Here is a 16,575-nt window from a genome sequence, read left to right as displayed (position 1 = left end):
ACAAGCACCATGTTCGCCATCAGGGTTCGCTCCACCATGTTCATTATGTGGCAACAAATAATAAAAAATTACCAAGAGGCATCTAATTAATCTTCATCGGGCTTTTCATTCAGAATAAATTCCGTTCAAAGTAGAAAATTAGATTTGCTAACGAGCTCGGTAAAGCATAGGGTTTAACAAGAAACTGTATTCTTAAAGTGGCCAGATGACTGGATTCCAGGTTAAGGATCTACTACCACTAATTCAACTACATGTCTGATAATAATTTCAGTAAAATACAAACATATGAATTAACTTTAAAAAGAAAGTAATCATCAAGTTTGATGCTTCCTTGCTCTATGCTTGAACTTTCTACTTCCTAATTTATTCACTTTTTTTAGCTTCTCCTTAAATAATACTGGTTCTTGGCCTATGAATTAGTACTAAACAGGGTTCAAACCAACAAGTATGCCTATCTATACAATGACCATGTACAAGTATTTTGAAAACACAAATCAAAGTTTAGGTGTTAGCATAGTTTAGATTAGTGGATTCATTCATCCCCAACTATATCATGTACTGTATTCACTGTTAGCCCAGTTACATGGACAGTGCCTTTACAGGTGGAATCACTCTTGTTTTACAACTGTCAAACACACAATCAGCAGTGGTGGTCCATCCAAACCATCCTATGGTCCTACCATGGAGCTATAAACAGGTACCCAACAGGCAAACAAAAACCCTGAACCATGGAACCTAATCCGCTCACCAACACACAACACATGCAGAGCACCATCCCCCTCCACTGCCTACTGAATAATGCATGAAGCTGGGCCGGCCAATGAATGGAAAGGGGTCGCGAGCTGAAGGGACAGGTGCGCATACTAAATGAGCTTGTTTACTCCCTGACACTGAGCCCATGTAAACCTATGGATAAACTTTTTTTACTTTAGAAAAGGGGGGGGGGGGTAGGAAATAGAAATGTAGTTCCTGTATGAGGTTTATCAGGCATGCATGCGTGAGGGCTTGCATAATACACTCAGGGTTGAATGAACAAACACAGAGAAAAGTGAGTTACATTCAGAGTGCGAAAATAAATATCAGTTGCAGAATTGAATTTCTTGGGTGTTTTTTTTTGGGGGGGGGATCGCACAACTACAATCATATATAAACAATGGACATTGTGAAGTATGTATTATTGACACAGCATACACGCACATGATAAATGACCGGCCACAGAAGAAAAATGGTAAACAACTGGGGCAAAATTGATAGCTTAACAATGAATTGTCCACACTGGACTTTTGGCTGTTATTGTCGGGCCTTCTGTCTGGGGCTTGGTTGTCTCTGTCTGCTAAGACTCAGTCCACTTTCTTGGTACAGATGTTTTGCAGCGTCCCAGTTAAACCAAAACTACACCACAAAAAAATCACGGTGTTCACTAGTTGTCTTGGCACTCCAACCTTTAGATAACTTTTCCTTGGTGATTTGTATTACAATTTTACAATTGTACATCATAAGCTAGTTGCCAACATCAAAGCAATAAATGCACGATTTATGAGCCTGATTTTCAACTACCTTTTTTTTTTGGGGGGGGGTTGTGTACAAATAATGCGTGATGATGTTACTATTTTTAGGCACAGTATCTTATCTGGCACTGCAAGAAGCATTAACCCTTTACTCACTGTTCTTAGGCAAGACACTTTACTACGATTGTTAGCAAACCACCTAAACACTCTATGGTTTTATTGATTCTTCAGTGATTCCTCCATGGTAATACAATGTAGTACAAGTGCTAATGGGTTAAACACTGACATTTACATCCATTATGAACTTTCTGACCCTTACAAAATGTCCCCAAAATTGCCACCTAGTTAAACAAGTTCTAAAAGTGCTCATATTTTAACCTTTCAATTATTCTCCACCAAATAGTGCTCAGAGTTATGGTCCGGTTAGCAAGTGCATCTATAGGGGGGCCTGACCACCTTATCCAGTGGCCCCATAGATATGGCAGTCTTGAGTTACACTAAATCCTAGCTGTTATGAAAGAACAGACCCTTACCCCGGGGTCAAATTCGGGGCCTGGCTGGTTCCCTTTGAAATCAAACTCCGAGCTGTAAATTGATGGGGATTGGCAATGTAGACACCACACAAAAAAATGAAACAGCTCCAGAAAAAAACTTAAGGAAATCAAGGAAAAAAGCACTGGTTTATAACATGGAGGTTAGCCGGAACGCAAGAATTAGTTTAACTCGGAAGAATGTGGCACACTTTCAGTCCAGACGGTCTGATTTATGTGGTTTGATGTTTACAATTTGCTCTTTTTTTATGTGCATGAGAGAAAGATGGGCATAATTCAAAATTCCGGGCATTTCTGTGGGCAGGTTTGTTGATAACATTTTTCAGCTTTTTATTGCGCCAGAACTTGATCGCGTAAATATTTCAAGTTGAAAACGGTGCCAATGGGAACTGATTTTAAGACAAACCCCGTTTCAAATGAAGGTTGTGTTGAAACTGAACAAGTACTTTGAACAAGAAGGGTCCCATTAAAAATCATCAAAAAGTCTAGAAAAATACTTGTTGTCATGAAATATACTGGACGTACACTATTCACAGAACTAACAATCTATTTTTACATTTATCTGAACATCCAACTACTTTTTCAGAGAATTTGATTCACATTTCAGTTTCATGTTCCAGTTTCCCCACAAGTCAAAAACGAAAGCCAATTTAGGGCGGACTGAATGAACGCTGCTCACACACACACACACAAAAAAAAAACCCGTCTATAAATGAATGACGTTACCTATTCCATGGAAAATGGGAATATTTGGTTGGGGTATGATTAATATTCATCAAGCTTTTGATGAACTTTGGTGAAATTTCCTTAAAAAAATTGCACGGGGCTGTACAAAATGTACATTAAAAACAGGGCAAAATTCGACATAATTCAAACCTCATCAAGCGAGCTAAGGAAAATATTCGGGACAATCGAGGAAAAAAACTCCAACCGAGGACAGCAGGAGAGCACACCTGCCTGAGCGTGGCGCAGTAACACCTCTCCACCAATCAAAAGCCTCCCAGCATGCAACAGAGCCTACGCATCAGCGCTGTTGAATAACATGACCGACTACACACTCCATACTCAGGTGTTTCCTACGCTCTTTATTCTCAATGACAAAAAAAAGCTCCCGCTCTTTTTTTTTTTTTTTTTCATTTGGCTGTCCCAAACTTTACCTGCGTCATTGTGGCCAGTCAGCGCGCAGCGTGCTCGATAATGAGGCACACAGCGAAGTTTTATTTGCAGCGAGTTGTACGGTCTCGGACCTTCGAGAATTCACGAGGTTTCGCGAGCGTTCGGCAGTGCCCCTGGAAGATCGACGAGAAACCCGTTTTCGCGGCAGTGTTGGGCCAACATGGAGGGGTGAGTGAAAGAATATTATTTTCGGCGTCGAATGATACCATTTTTTAGTGATTATATTGTTGTAAAGGTGATTAATTAGGCTTGCGAAATGAGGTATAGACACCCTTTTTTTCAACACTACCTGCACGTTTTGAGTGATCCTGACTACCTCGGGATATTGTTGGATAAAATTTGTCGATTCCTGGACTCTTGAAGAGTTATGCTTTCGAACCGTACTATTCCCATCTCTGCAGGTTTTGTGGGCGATTTATATTTTGATGCGAAATATACGCGAAAATTGCATGATTTTGGTCGGCAACGTCTGATTTGGATGACGTCACTCGTGTATGCAGTGTGTATTACTAATCGGAACTACGTATATGTTCGTACGTGGGTGCATCGCGACCGATGTCGACAATAGGTTCCTACCCGTTACTTTGCATGTCGCATCAAGTACAAAACAAATACATCCCATGTGCATCTAGGCTATGCATTAGGAAAGAATGTAGTATCCAGGCGCCACTTAATTCAGCGGTTGTGTACAAAGTCTATGAGTGTGAAGAATCAAGAAAATTAATTTTCTAAGTATTTCCTAACAAAAGTGGAAATAATTCTCACTTTAATCTCAGTCCCAGATTCATGTCTTTTTTAAAACATTTTTGCAATGACTAACCTAATTTAATATTAGGTCTTTCCCTGTAAATGTACATGTATGTATATTGATTGATTATAATATTTCTCTCCTTTCTCTTTTCTTTAATATACCCTCTAGGTCAAGTACGCAGAGTGATTTACCCATTTTCCCTGTCAAGATGGTTGGACACAACATCCGCACTGGAAGATGAACATGACCAATTTTAATGGAACTCTATTATTTTACCATGGATTGAACTTTCCAATTTTTGTGGTACAACCGGATTTTGCATGTTTAATTCAATGACGTGTGATCAACAACTCACAAACTGACGAATCAGGCGACGGGGATTCTTACGCCATGTCGCATGGAATATTGTGTGTATTGTTCGTTGATAAAAAAAACCCTGAGGAATAAGCACTTTCATGGTACATTTAATATGCGCCATCTTGTTCACATAGCAAGAAGAACAAGCATTGCTAGATGCGGACACATTTTGTAATGTACACATTTTGGAATGAACGCATGATGACTTGGAAGCACAAAAGGTTTTGTTTGATGACGTGTAGACTGCAACGCATGTAAATTTGCCCGATAAGAAAAATGACGCATTACAGTGAAAAAAAATAATCAGTTCAATCAAATTTCTCTAAATATCAAATTCCAGTTTTATTTCACAAATTAATCAATGTCAGTAGCCTTTATGCTGTATATTGAAAACCGATAATACAATACAAACCTCTGCGAACGACTGTACACTGCACTCGAAGTCCATATCGATGTTCTGAAAATATGCAGACTGCGAAACATTATGAAGCACTGGCAACTTTGCTGATCGTCTGCGAAACAGTTTGCGTCTGTCTGAGTTGTCGGCGACACTTCCAGATGAAATGTTTCCATATTATCTGTTCTGCAGTTTTGGTCCCATTTTTTTGTTTCACTTTGCGTTTTTTACGTTGAGATGGAAACTAGCCTGAACAGTATTGATTGCTTGTTAGTTTGTAACCATTGCAATCTTAAATATTTATTATTTGTTCTTATACGCCTGCATTCTTACCCTTGTAATTATTAAGAAATACAATTTATTGTTATTGCCAAGGGCTGGAGCGGTTGAATAATCTTGCCTTAAAACAGATTGCTGACACGTGGACTTTTATAAGCTCATGGTCTATACATGTCGCAAGAGTATAGTTACTGTACATGTACATGTACATTGTACATCAGTGTTTTCCAGAGCATTAAAAACCTCACACAATAAAGAAACTGTGCCTTAATTTTCATGTTCACTTTTTTTTTTAGATCTATATTTGTAAGTTATTCCATGTTGTGAGAAACTTTCATTTGTAAAGTTTTTTTTCTTGGAAACTGAAAGTGGTTCAAATATTAAAGTGTTTCAGTATACCTTAATGTTTAACTAAATGCAGCTGAAAGTATGTAATTGTGATTTCATGAATAAAGTGTTTCCCAGAATTTCAGTCAAGAAAAGAGACGACTTGATTCTTTATACATGTTTTGTATTTGTTTTCAGGTTCATGTCATGCATGTCCACTTTCCTACTTAAGATAAAGCCAAAAATATAGTTTATTTTGCGAATTTGTACTCCCCCACCCCTCCCAATAAATCCCCACAATGATTAAGAAATAGTTATTGCATTGCCAGCATAAACACTTAGTAGGACCCCCCCCCCGAAAAAAAAACCCGACGAAGTCTTATTTTTAATGCGTTTACATGAAACATCGTTTTACTTCCCTGTTTCGAAAAGACACGCAACCAGTTTATTATAGTCGGGTGCCTTTACTCCGCGTTTACTTATTGTGATCCCGTGTACGTGTGGAGCAGGGCACGAAACCGCCACGCACGTTCTTTCAGAGCGGTGTTATTTTCGTGACCTGGGCACTCGGAATAGACATCCTTTTTGAGTGATCCTGACTACCTCGGATACTCAAGAGAACCAAAGTTATAAAATAAAGGTAGCTTAATAATGTCGCTTTTCATCAAATTGTCAAAACATTCTGCCCAACTTCGTTTAGTATAGAAAAAAGGACGATTTTCACCGACCGTAAATTCACCACAACAACGGTCATATTTCCTTCCCCATATTTCACAAAATAGTTGCTTAAAACTTAATTATTATCATTTAACAATTAAACTATACCCTTGTCAATCTCTATTTCAAATAAAATCCTACTTTTAAAGACACGTTAAGCGGAAAATGAATTTCGAAGATTTGATCTCCTATCTCATGAATATTCATATTTCCAGTGTGTTCGTGCATACGCTGCAAATAAACGAAAGCACTTTCGGGCATGCTGCGCGCTGACTGTGGCTGGTTTTTCTTTGCACGCCGAGTGCACGCTAGACATTAGGCGGCCCCACTGGTACACACAAAGTACAAATACCTTCCTCGTACAACTATACAATGTACGTCTACATGTATACCTGTGTTTTCATTCATAATACCGAGCGCACGCTAGAACCATACAGACTATCTTGCCCCAGGTACCACGCTAGGCGTGGGAAATTGGCCGCACTGAAAGGTTCTCTGAGGATAGGAGGGGGAATGCCCTGGCCCCTTCAACTTTTTCTTGAATACTCTTTTCATAACGACAGCTCTTTGTCGTTCATCATTTTTTGACAGATGTACAAAATATTTACGACTTGTGAATGAAAAGAGCTACATTTAGATGCACCCAACACGACCCTAAATTGGGTAGCGTTCTTTTATTGATCACAACAATGATTTTTTTTTTTTTCCCCAAATTCATTCCTCAAAAATATTTGCACCATACGGATATAAGCAATACAAAAATAGCTTTACAAAAGACTACAACTATACAATGACAGTCTGACACTAGTTGCTCATCACTTTCCACAATAAAAAGTTTTCAATAGTGTTTCCAATATCAGCTTAGATGACTCAGTCTGCAGTGACAACATCCACCATTTTAGTTAGACGAAAGGAAAGAGTAGTCCTTCACCATATTTTTTTTTTTTTTTGGAGAAAAGTAGTAGTTACGATTGTCATTTTCATTTTCCTTGAAATCAAGAAAAAAGTGTTAAAGAAGAAAAGAAAATCACTTTACGGAATAACAAATCTACCGGTACATGTAGCTTTGCTGCGTGTAATTTTATTTTTTTTACTGCCGCCGCATTCGAACCCTTGTCCAATGCTCACACTTCTGGATGGAGTAACTTACAAATAGCCGACGCATTCCATGAAAATGTATTAAATGTTTCATCAGTCTTCATTTTCAAAAGCGATTTAAGGAACATTGCAACGGCAGCTGCTTCTTCCGCAGTCATTGTTTCTGTAATTGTCCAACAAATTCCATCCCCCTACCTTTGGAAAAAAAAAAGTAACAGCACTACCAAAGCGATCAATAAAAGCCATGTAGCGAACACACATTAGTAACTGAGGACCTATTGTTTCTGGCTGTTCCGGAGGCCCGTGCACGGCATGCAGACAAGATCTGAGATCGATCAGGGCTCTCTGTTTGGGTATCTGATCAATACCAGGGGAGAGGATTTGGTAGTTGGGGGGGGAGGGGGGTTAGAGACTTTATCCCCACGTTAAATTAGGTGAAGACTCTCAGGACAAAGCCCAACTCTCCCGCTCTTTATTGATTGCAACATGTTTGGCACTGGGCGGGCCTTTACCCTCCCGCGCTAGGCACGTGCTGCATGCATAATGGGTGTTTTTAGGGGGGGGGGGGATTATCTGCCCATTTGGGGCTGCCGTTTGGACTTTTTACCCAAGCAGACGGAGGAGATAGCTACTGATAAGGAAGAATATAAATGATTAGTCCTCAAAACTTTAGGGCAGGAATTGTGTCAATGGGTTTTGTATGTGCTCAGAATGCAATAAAGTTTTAGCAGAGTCTTCTGCGCTTTTTTTGGAGGGGATGTTACAAGTACATGTATGTTTACATCGGGATGTTAGTCTTATCAGGTTTTTTTTTTTAATCCAGCGTTGAAGTGGACAACATGCTAACAACATGACCTTACAACGTATGCAACCAGTTGAACATTTACCAATCAACTTTGTATATGTCATGACTTTTATTTAGGGGGGGGGGCAGCATTTTTGGGAAAAATCAAACCACCTGAATGAAAAAAGGTAACTTTTTTTGGTCTGAACGGCCATTGTTTAAATCTCTCACTCTGTTTAACCGTTTTCTATGGCAACAATTACACTTTGCATGGCATGATTCCGACAATTCCACTTTTTTTTTTTCAAGTGAGCCGTTCAACCCCGGAACAGGTCCTACTCTTCCGTACCACAATGGCCAACCAAAAGCTTTTTCTAAACCTCAGATTTCCATGTAAAAAAAAAAATAAAAAATAAAACCGGTGTGGGGTCAAACTCCAAAATCAGGAAAATTAATCCCATTACCCAACGCCAATGCATTTGAAAAAAGCTGGCGACCGACGGGCACAGGCAGGAATCCCAACGGGCACACAGAAGGAACTCAATGGGCGAACAGTAGGTGCTCAATGGGGCCCGCAGACCCCAGATCCGAAACCCTTCCCTGGCACGTGTATTTGCCCAGTGCTGACCCGGGGTCTTGCAACAACAACTGCAGGCGTTGCGGTGGTCTTTGGACAAGGATTACCCGGAGTAACGGTGGTAGTGGTGGTTGGGGGGGGGGTTTGCAACGAGGAATACCACCAACCAAAGTGGTACGGTGCGAGCAGGGTTTTAGTTTACGGAAGTTCTTAATTCCCCCATGAGGGGGCAAGTATTCAGCGGAGTGTGACTGTACAATGCCCGTCGTCGACGGAGCCCCTGTACAAATACTTGCCGAGCATGATTTTGGCAGGTTTGAACGTGAGGAGCTCTCAGGGATGAATCCCACTGGTTGCCGTTCCCCTGACACCATCGTGTAACCTTTGACCCGGCAACACCAAATTTGAGGCCTTCACACCCTGTCAATTTTGCTTTACCAGCACAACCCTACTTGTTCCCATTTCACCTAGCTACAAAAGGCAGCTCCCTGATCACTTTGTTAATACAATTCTCATCGTGTTGAACATTTCTCTTACAAATTTTGGCTGACCCACTCTGCTCTCATTCTCAAAAAAATGCATGCTGCATGCTGTTAGTTTTCTCTTAAATTGTTGGGGAAAAAAATCCCTTTTCACTGGAAACCAGCATTGAAAAAATAATTTATAAGTACCATAAGTTATATGGTGTCCACTTTTCCACTTGCGCAATCTTCTGCAAGTATCAAACAAGGCAATTGTGGGCTTCATGTAGTCTTGTCAAGGTATCCATTTCTTATTAAAATCAGATTGCGGAAATAAAGCTTTCGTGGGGAGAAGTATAGTTTTTCACTAAAATAATGATTTCAAAGAATTCTGATAAAAGACGTTTCACATTTTCCAATCCTCATAAAGGCAGCAAACACAAGTTCCAACCATGGTCCGACGCACATGTGTAGCGTGCAACGTGAAAAAAAATTGAGTGAGTTCTAGTTTCCACTATCAGCCCACTTGTCACCCAGATTGCAATACATGTTTATAATCAAAGAATCTCTCCTCCTAGGAGATCCAGTTGGATCCCCCCTTCCAATTACATACCATCACATATTCCGGGATATTAAAATAAACACCATTAATCTAAGCTCTGACGCCCATGTGGTGGCACAAGTCGGCCTGGAATGTCCAGGAGGTTAAGCCATCCCTGCCAGTCACAAGCGTTATTTACAGTTGCCCTTGTTTTCCCCGACATTATTTACAAGGAGTTTTTTTTCTGTTATCATCCCAGGCCCCCTGTTAAAAAAAACACAGAATTCTGCCATAACACCTGAATATTGGGCACAGGTATTTGTAAACCCGAGGGCCCTTAAATATTTATGAAGTAGGCCACTTAGGCGGGCTGGCCAGCTTGTTACTGGAGAACAAGGGGCACTTACGGAGGTATAGCCTAGATTTTTTTCAAGAGCCAAAATTCCTAAAATCTGATCTCACAAATATTGTAAAACAATTAGAAAGTATGCCCCATGATGAGGTCAGGCTGACCATCGGTAGAAAAAAAAACTGCCAGCTAGACCGGTTCCCTGACCTTACAATTCGCTGACGTCTATAAACTGTTCTGTTTCATCTGAAGTGGGGTCAGGGAACCAGACTACAAGAACATGATTATTTTGTCTTGTTTGTTTCAGCATCTACAAACACAAACTTTCAGCAGGTCAGTATAACAATATTTGCTATAAAATACTAACCCCCCAAATCCTCCCATTTCTGAAAATTACAGCAAAAGCAAGTGTTGTATAATAAAGTACATCTACCAGTAGGTATACGTGATGATATGTGTTTTAACTACATTTTGTAATATTACAAATAGTCAGGAAAACCACAGTGGAGACAGCTTGTCTCTTGCAAACACAGATCGCATTATTCACAGACGTTACTCACCCTCAACCAACCAAACCCGAGCCTTCTATTTTTGTGTATAGTAACCAACGTGTACAACAAAGTCATTCCAGTGAAAAGTTCCTATTCTCTCCGGCTGTTCAAGTGCGTTATACGCACAGACAATAGACAATTTTTATTTTTATACGTCAGCTTCAGAAATTGGACTTCAACCAACACAAACAGACAAAATAAAAGTAACGAGCTCTGAAAAAAAAGGCTCTGTAGTTGGTTGGTCCAACATCAATCAGAGGGCAATGGGGCATATCATGGGCCTTGGGAGCCAACGCTTTCCCATGGCATTTAGCCGGGCAGCTTGGCAGAGTGAGTAACTTCTAATGAATGGCGGGACAAACATTGCACAGGGAAAACGACATCATTTAAAATGTACAAAACACTTCTCGGTGGACAAATATTCGACCAATACAAAAGACTTTTAGAGAGAAAAAAATAAGAAAAACCCTCTCTTGACATTTTCATTTATTTAAGCAAACAAACATGTGTGTTAATAGCCTCCTACTTTCTGCACAGGATTAGTTGTGTTTCCATGAATTTCTCTTGCCTAAATTTACTAGAAACGTCATAAAAATATTAGCTGCAACATCTGAAAGCCAAGTACATGTTCAAACTGCCCAATCTTGTAACGCATTTTCGCATCATGTCCTGTTTTTCTTACGCAGACACAAATATCCTCAAAGTGGTATTTTGAAAAGCAACACGAATGCACTCCACAGACTGTTTGGCAATCTTACAACCAATGAGGAAGAAAAATATTTGCTTGAAACATGTCAAATAATGTTATAATAAAAGAAGGAACATCCGACTGTCAATATAGCCTGTTTGTTTTCCCTGTTTGTTCTACAGTTCACGCACTATCGAAAGTACCTATTCAACGGCAAAAGGAAGAACAAATAATACCGTGTTTGAATTAACATGGGTTTTTTTGGTAGATCTTTGATTTGAACAAATTTGAACAACTGGTTTTGTTTCTGCAGACTGCAAGGAACTTAGACTCCAAACAATTCTCAAAAAGAAAAAAATCCAAAAATCTGGGAAAATGTTAACTTTGGCTTAAAGAAAACAGTGTCCACAGCTGGAGGTGGAATACATGCATGTGTAGCTGTTATGCCTTCTTGAGCTTGTGAGGGTGAACTGCTTTCATCCTCATCCGCAGAAACAAAGAGAAACCAACACAGGAACATGCCCTAAGAGCCAGACACCGTTGTTTGGCAAATTGCCAAAGTTTGCAGTTGTAGCAGAGCCCCGAAACACAAACAAGTCTTGTAGTAAAATGTATGTGCAGCTTTGCCAACAAGACAAAGAAATCAAACCTCAAAATGCCATTCTGCTTTCTTCTATTTAAAGTTTTAATCTAAGAGAAATTCCAACTTTAAACCAACTCATTTTAGTGTATGATTCAACGCAAACCAGTGTACATACATTGACAACAATATCTTATCTGCAAATTAATTAAGCAATAAGCCCTCAAAGCGTCCACAACGGCCCTTCCACTTACTCATAAAACCACACCTACATGTAGCACTCTATGGTTTTATTGATTTATGGAGGAGTAAATGTAATACAATTTCATACAAGTGTTAAAAGGGTTAAGGACAACTCAATTTCGAACAAATTCACCAGACAGACAACCAACATTTCATCCAAGACATTTCGTCCGGAAAAATATCTCAATGTCCATGTAACTCAAGCTTTGTCCGAATTACTTGTGGAAGCAGCTGACTCCTCTTCCCAGAGACACCTATGTTACTGCTGGCTGAGGAAGCCAAGTATTCCGAACACACCTTCACAGACCAACAAAAATAAAGAAACAAATCAGAACTGGAGCTCTGATGCAATGCACATCTTCCGTGATGTGGATTGCTTCATGCCCAATTGCATACAGCTTGGCCAAAACACGCCTAAAAACTCCAGCAGGAAAGCCCATCGTGAATTTAGCATTTCAACAATAGCCATGATCCAAACAGCAAGTCCTTGTACTGTGGTGGATGAGTTCATCAAAAGTGAAAGTGCTGCCCTGTAGCCCCCTCGTCCCTCCAGTGGAGAGAGAGTCGCAAGTGATCCGGACAGCTAGCCTTGTACACATGCCTACATATGGCAATACCGGTGGCCCCATGGCTCCTTATGGCTCAACTAGAATAGCATCTGCATGTTGCGATTATCCAGGCCGTGCCTACTGGGTGCACTCCAAGAAGTGGATATTTTACTTGGCATTGGATAAAGGTTTGCTACATCTTCCAAATAAGATGAATACTGAGCAAGCTTGTCTGGAAGGAAATGGTATTTTTCTTAATCTTACTATCAAGGCTGTGATATTTCCTTCGGTCACATGCATTCAAAAGTGATTCAATGCCACACTGGTGGCCATAGTCTGCCCCATCCAGTTGGGTCTACTCAAACACAACACAACTTTTCTGTGTTTTGTATAGCAAATTTCAAAAAAGGTTATTACTGCATTTGCATTAATTATTTGTACAGATGGATAAAACAAGACACTGAACTTTCACTGACAACCACCCAAGAGATTTGATGATAAAACAAAAGCAGATTTTGTTTCCTCAATGGCTAAAGTAGGTTCTCTCAAATGCATCTTTGTGTATCTCATCACTGTCTCATAACTGTTGAGGAGCCCTTTGTTTTTTTTCAAAGGCAGTCCCTGATACACACACAGTGATGGACTAACAAGCCCTGCTCTGCCGACGTGATGTCTTAAACCTGACCTAACTCCAGCGGTTCCACCTGCCTCCACAGACAGATGGCTCAGCGGGTGGGGACAGGGTTCTCTCTCAGCTACCACGCTCTCTAGATTTGGACTTGACTTGCTTATTTGTCTCAGCTCATCATCTTTATTGCTGTCTCGTTGTAGTCAGAGAATTGGCATCCAGTCAGATGGAGAGTGGTGATAAGTAGATCTGGAGTAGCAGATCTGGCACCACACGAAACTGATAAGGAGGTCCACCTGACCTACATTGTACATCAGTATGTGGTCATGTGATCAATGTGCTCACCTGACCAATAGTCACCTGACCAATATGGTCACCTATCCAGAGACAGAGTGGTACTCTGACTCAACTGGCCACTTATCTACAGCACCGAGGTGTCTACAGTTGGTCCCTGCTTAGGCGAGACACCAAAAATACATTGACCGTTTGCACGCGTGCGCACGGGTTCCTTCCTGTTCTGAACGCCGCCCCGCTCTTTTGCGTGTCGAATGGCATTTCACACGCGTTCCTCAGACTGTTCTCGGACATGCTTCACTGAGAGGGTATTGTTAAGTTAATCCACCGTTCCTTTGCGTGCGAGAACGGGAATAACACAAGAAAGATGCGAAGTACAACTACATTTGCTTGGGGGAAAAAATTTGGAGCCAGCATTAAATAAATAGACATTCCAGGGTTTGTTTTAGGATTCATACAGGAGGAATGAAGAGTTTGATAATATTTATTCCTCTTTTTTAACATGATTTAATACTCGTAATATTGTGACCACCTCCTTGAGGCCAGCAATCATAGTAATGCAATTTTTTAATGCGGCCATTTAATGTCATCACCTTTTACACGCTGCCTCTGGCATATTTTGCAACTTTTACAAGGAAAGACTGGTTCAAAGTTTAAGCCCTACAATGTACCTTAACCTCCTCCTGTCTTCTACTTAAGTCTAACAGAATCAAGCAACAGCAGTTCCATGAAACCATGCAAAAACATCATTCACAGCTCAGAATTTAGACAAAAATCCAAAACACAAAATTGGACGCCCTTGGCTTCAACAGGGGTAGGCTTAATTTACAAGTCAGACATAAATTGTCGCTTGAAAACCAATAAATTCTGAATTAGGTCTTGGAGGTAACATTAGACGTTTCAATTATCTCACAACAGACCATGTCCTGGGCCCAATATTTGCCGCACACACATACTATGTACATGTAATACTAGTACATACACGTTATCAATCATTTGCTGCAATGAAACTTTCGCTACTATAGATCTTCACTAAATCCTGGGAATTCATGGTATAGGAAGATGATACCAAAACCACACACGCCTTGGGAAACTGTGCTTGATATTGCAGTATGAGGAAAGATGTGGATACATTTCAAATGAAACATCTGATTTGTATATTGTGCAAACATATCTTGCAACACCTTGTAAAAGCATAAGTACATTTAATGTGTTTGTCGTTTCATTTTTGAGGATGATCCATGCATGATCAACTGAAACTCTAGTTGGGCATCGAAGTACAATAACAGACACCTATGTTTTGTAAACTTTCAGAGTGTACACGTATCTGACGCACATGTTAGGTGAATTCTGGTGGAATGACGAATTATGCATTATCAATCTGGGGATCAGAGATGATATTTATTGTTCTGTGGTGCGTAAACAGCCTTAACTTTGGACAAACTGTGTGAATCAGTGGCATGGCATCTGCGCTGGCCGCGCATTCCCAAACGGGCCCCGCGGCGAGTAACAGATGTTAACGTCCAACCTTGCCCGGTGACACATTCTGCACGGTTTGAACAATGCCAGGATTCCGCAGTTTGGTGTCAGGCCGGAGCTCCGAAATCGATTGGTCAGAAACAATGGGGCTTGCTCAATGGGAACAATCAATGATTATATGTTAAAACGCACGGCGGCAGCGTGCCTGGCCATCGAGGGAAACAAAATATGAATCAATTGCAATGTGAAGGGCATTGATTGATGAGCACACAGCAGATTGCTATCACAAGCCAATGTATTCATATGCTACTGTTAAATACAGTATAGGGAAGTGTACCAGTACACCACAGTTTATTTAATTTACTTGCTTGCCAATATTTGGCAACATTTTCAGGCAGGAAGGTTCTGAGCAGAAACATGTCTTTGTATTATACCGGTAGGCTGAAATTTCCCAAATTCTTTTCATAACATTCAAACAACTTGGAGCAACGTTACTTCCACTGCCTTCCACATCTGCGAACTGGGTTCAGATCCGTACAGTGCCTTTGCAGTTCTGAGGAACTCTTGTCATCATGACCAAAATGAAATTTTGCCACCCCCCCCCAAAAAAAAAATCAAAGCGCTTCAAGGATCTTCCAATCAGACACAATGCATAAAAAAAGCCTTCAAACTACTTTCATTTTCAAGACAATGGGTCTGCAAAGTTCATAAATCTAGTACCGGTAATCTTTGTAATAGTCACTGATCAAAAATGAGAGTGGAGGGGGGGGGGAGAATGACATTACTTTCATGAGATAGTAAAAAAGGTGTGAGGAATTTATTGATTTTGTTGTATATTGATTTGGAGATTAGGTTGTTTTGTTTTTTTAAATTGAAATCAATGCACCATTGTTGCTCTTTGGTGTTGAGGAATCGTCGTGCTACCAAATAAGCAGATATAATATGGCTGCCAAAGTTTGTCAGACTTTCCCTATCGGTATGAGCCGCTTCATTGGTGGAATGTTTTTATTTAACCCAGTGAGTGGTCCACCCATCATGAATATTCATTGTTTTGTAATTTTTGGTTTTTTGGGTTTTTTTAATGGAAAGCTCTTTATACATAGCCTGTTAAAAGAAATCAATGTCCTTACAAGAGGTCAACTTCAAGTAAGTAACGAAAAACACATGGCCTAATTCGCAGCTTTCTAATTGGCTGGTCCACTTAAACTGACCGATATCATTCAACCAAACTTGTTTTTGTAAGCATTATTTTTGTTCCTATTCCTGCTTCCATACTTTATTTTCATTTCTCGTATTTTACATATCCTTTTCCCCTTCCAAAAGCAATTCGCACGCAGCTTTCACTTTTATTCCTTTATATCAATGATAGACTCGGTCTTTACACAAACAAATTAATCAAAGCATCACACGTCTGTAAAACCTGCATTTGGTTTTCCCCTAAAAAAAATTGACAGGCACTTTCCTTGTTCTGGTTCTGGTTTTGTGTACAATGACAATTTAACACTTTGATGATCTGTATTTTAACACTCCTTTAACACGTGTTTATGTTGTAATGTCATATATCTTTCACATGGAAAACTGTACATGATGAATGTAGTTGTTTTTTTGGGCCATACCAGACAACTGGATCACCAGGTGAATTTTGGTTTTAGGGGGTTCGTTTTGGCAACACAAAGGATAACAATACTAGA

General features: G+C 40.1%; 1 protein-coding gene and 1 long non-coding RNA gene across 2 annotated transcripts in view; one reads left to right on the top strand and one right to left on the bottom strand.

The window, feature by feature from the left end:
• Positions 1 to 16,575, bottom strand: part of LOC119734468 (neurogenic locus notch homolog protein 1-like) — a 51,985-nt gene that overhangs the window by 14,302 nt on the left and 21,108 nt on the right. The window lies entirely within an intron of this gene.
• Positions 3,234 to 5,505, top strand: LOC119734469. Its single transcript, XR_005272077.1, has 2 exons — positions 3,234 to 3,403; positions 4,155 to 5,505. It is a non-coding gene; the product is annotated as an uncharacterized LOC119734469 (long non-coding RNA).

Source organism: Patiria miniata, unplaced genomic scaffold (assembly GCF_015706575.1).
Source record: "Patiria miniata isolate m_02_andy unplaced genomic scaffold, ASM1570657v1 HiC_scaffold_27, whole genome shotgun sequence".
NCBI classification, from domain to species: Eukaryota; Metazoa; Echinodermata; class Asteroidea; order Valvatida; family Asterinidae; genus Patiria; species Patiria miniata.
The sequence above is the reverse complement of the archived record's forward strand: the minus strand, read 5'-3'. Positions and strand labels throughout refer to the sequence as shown.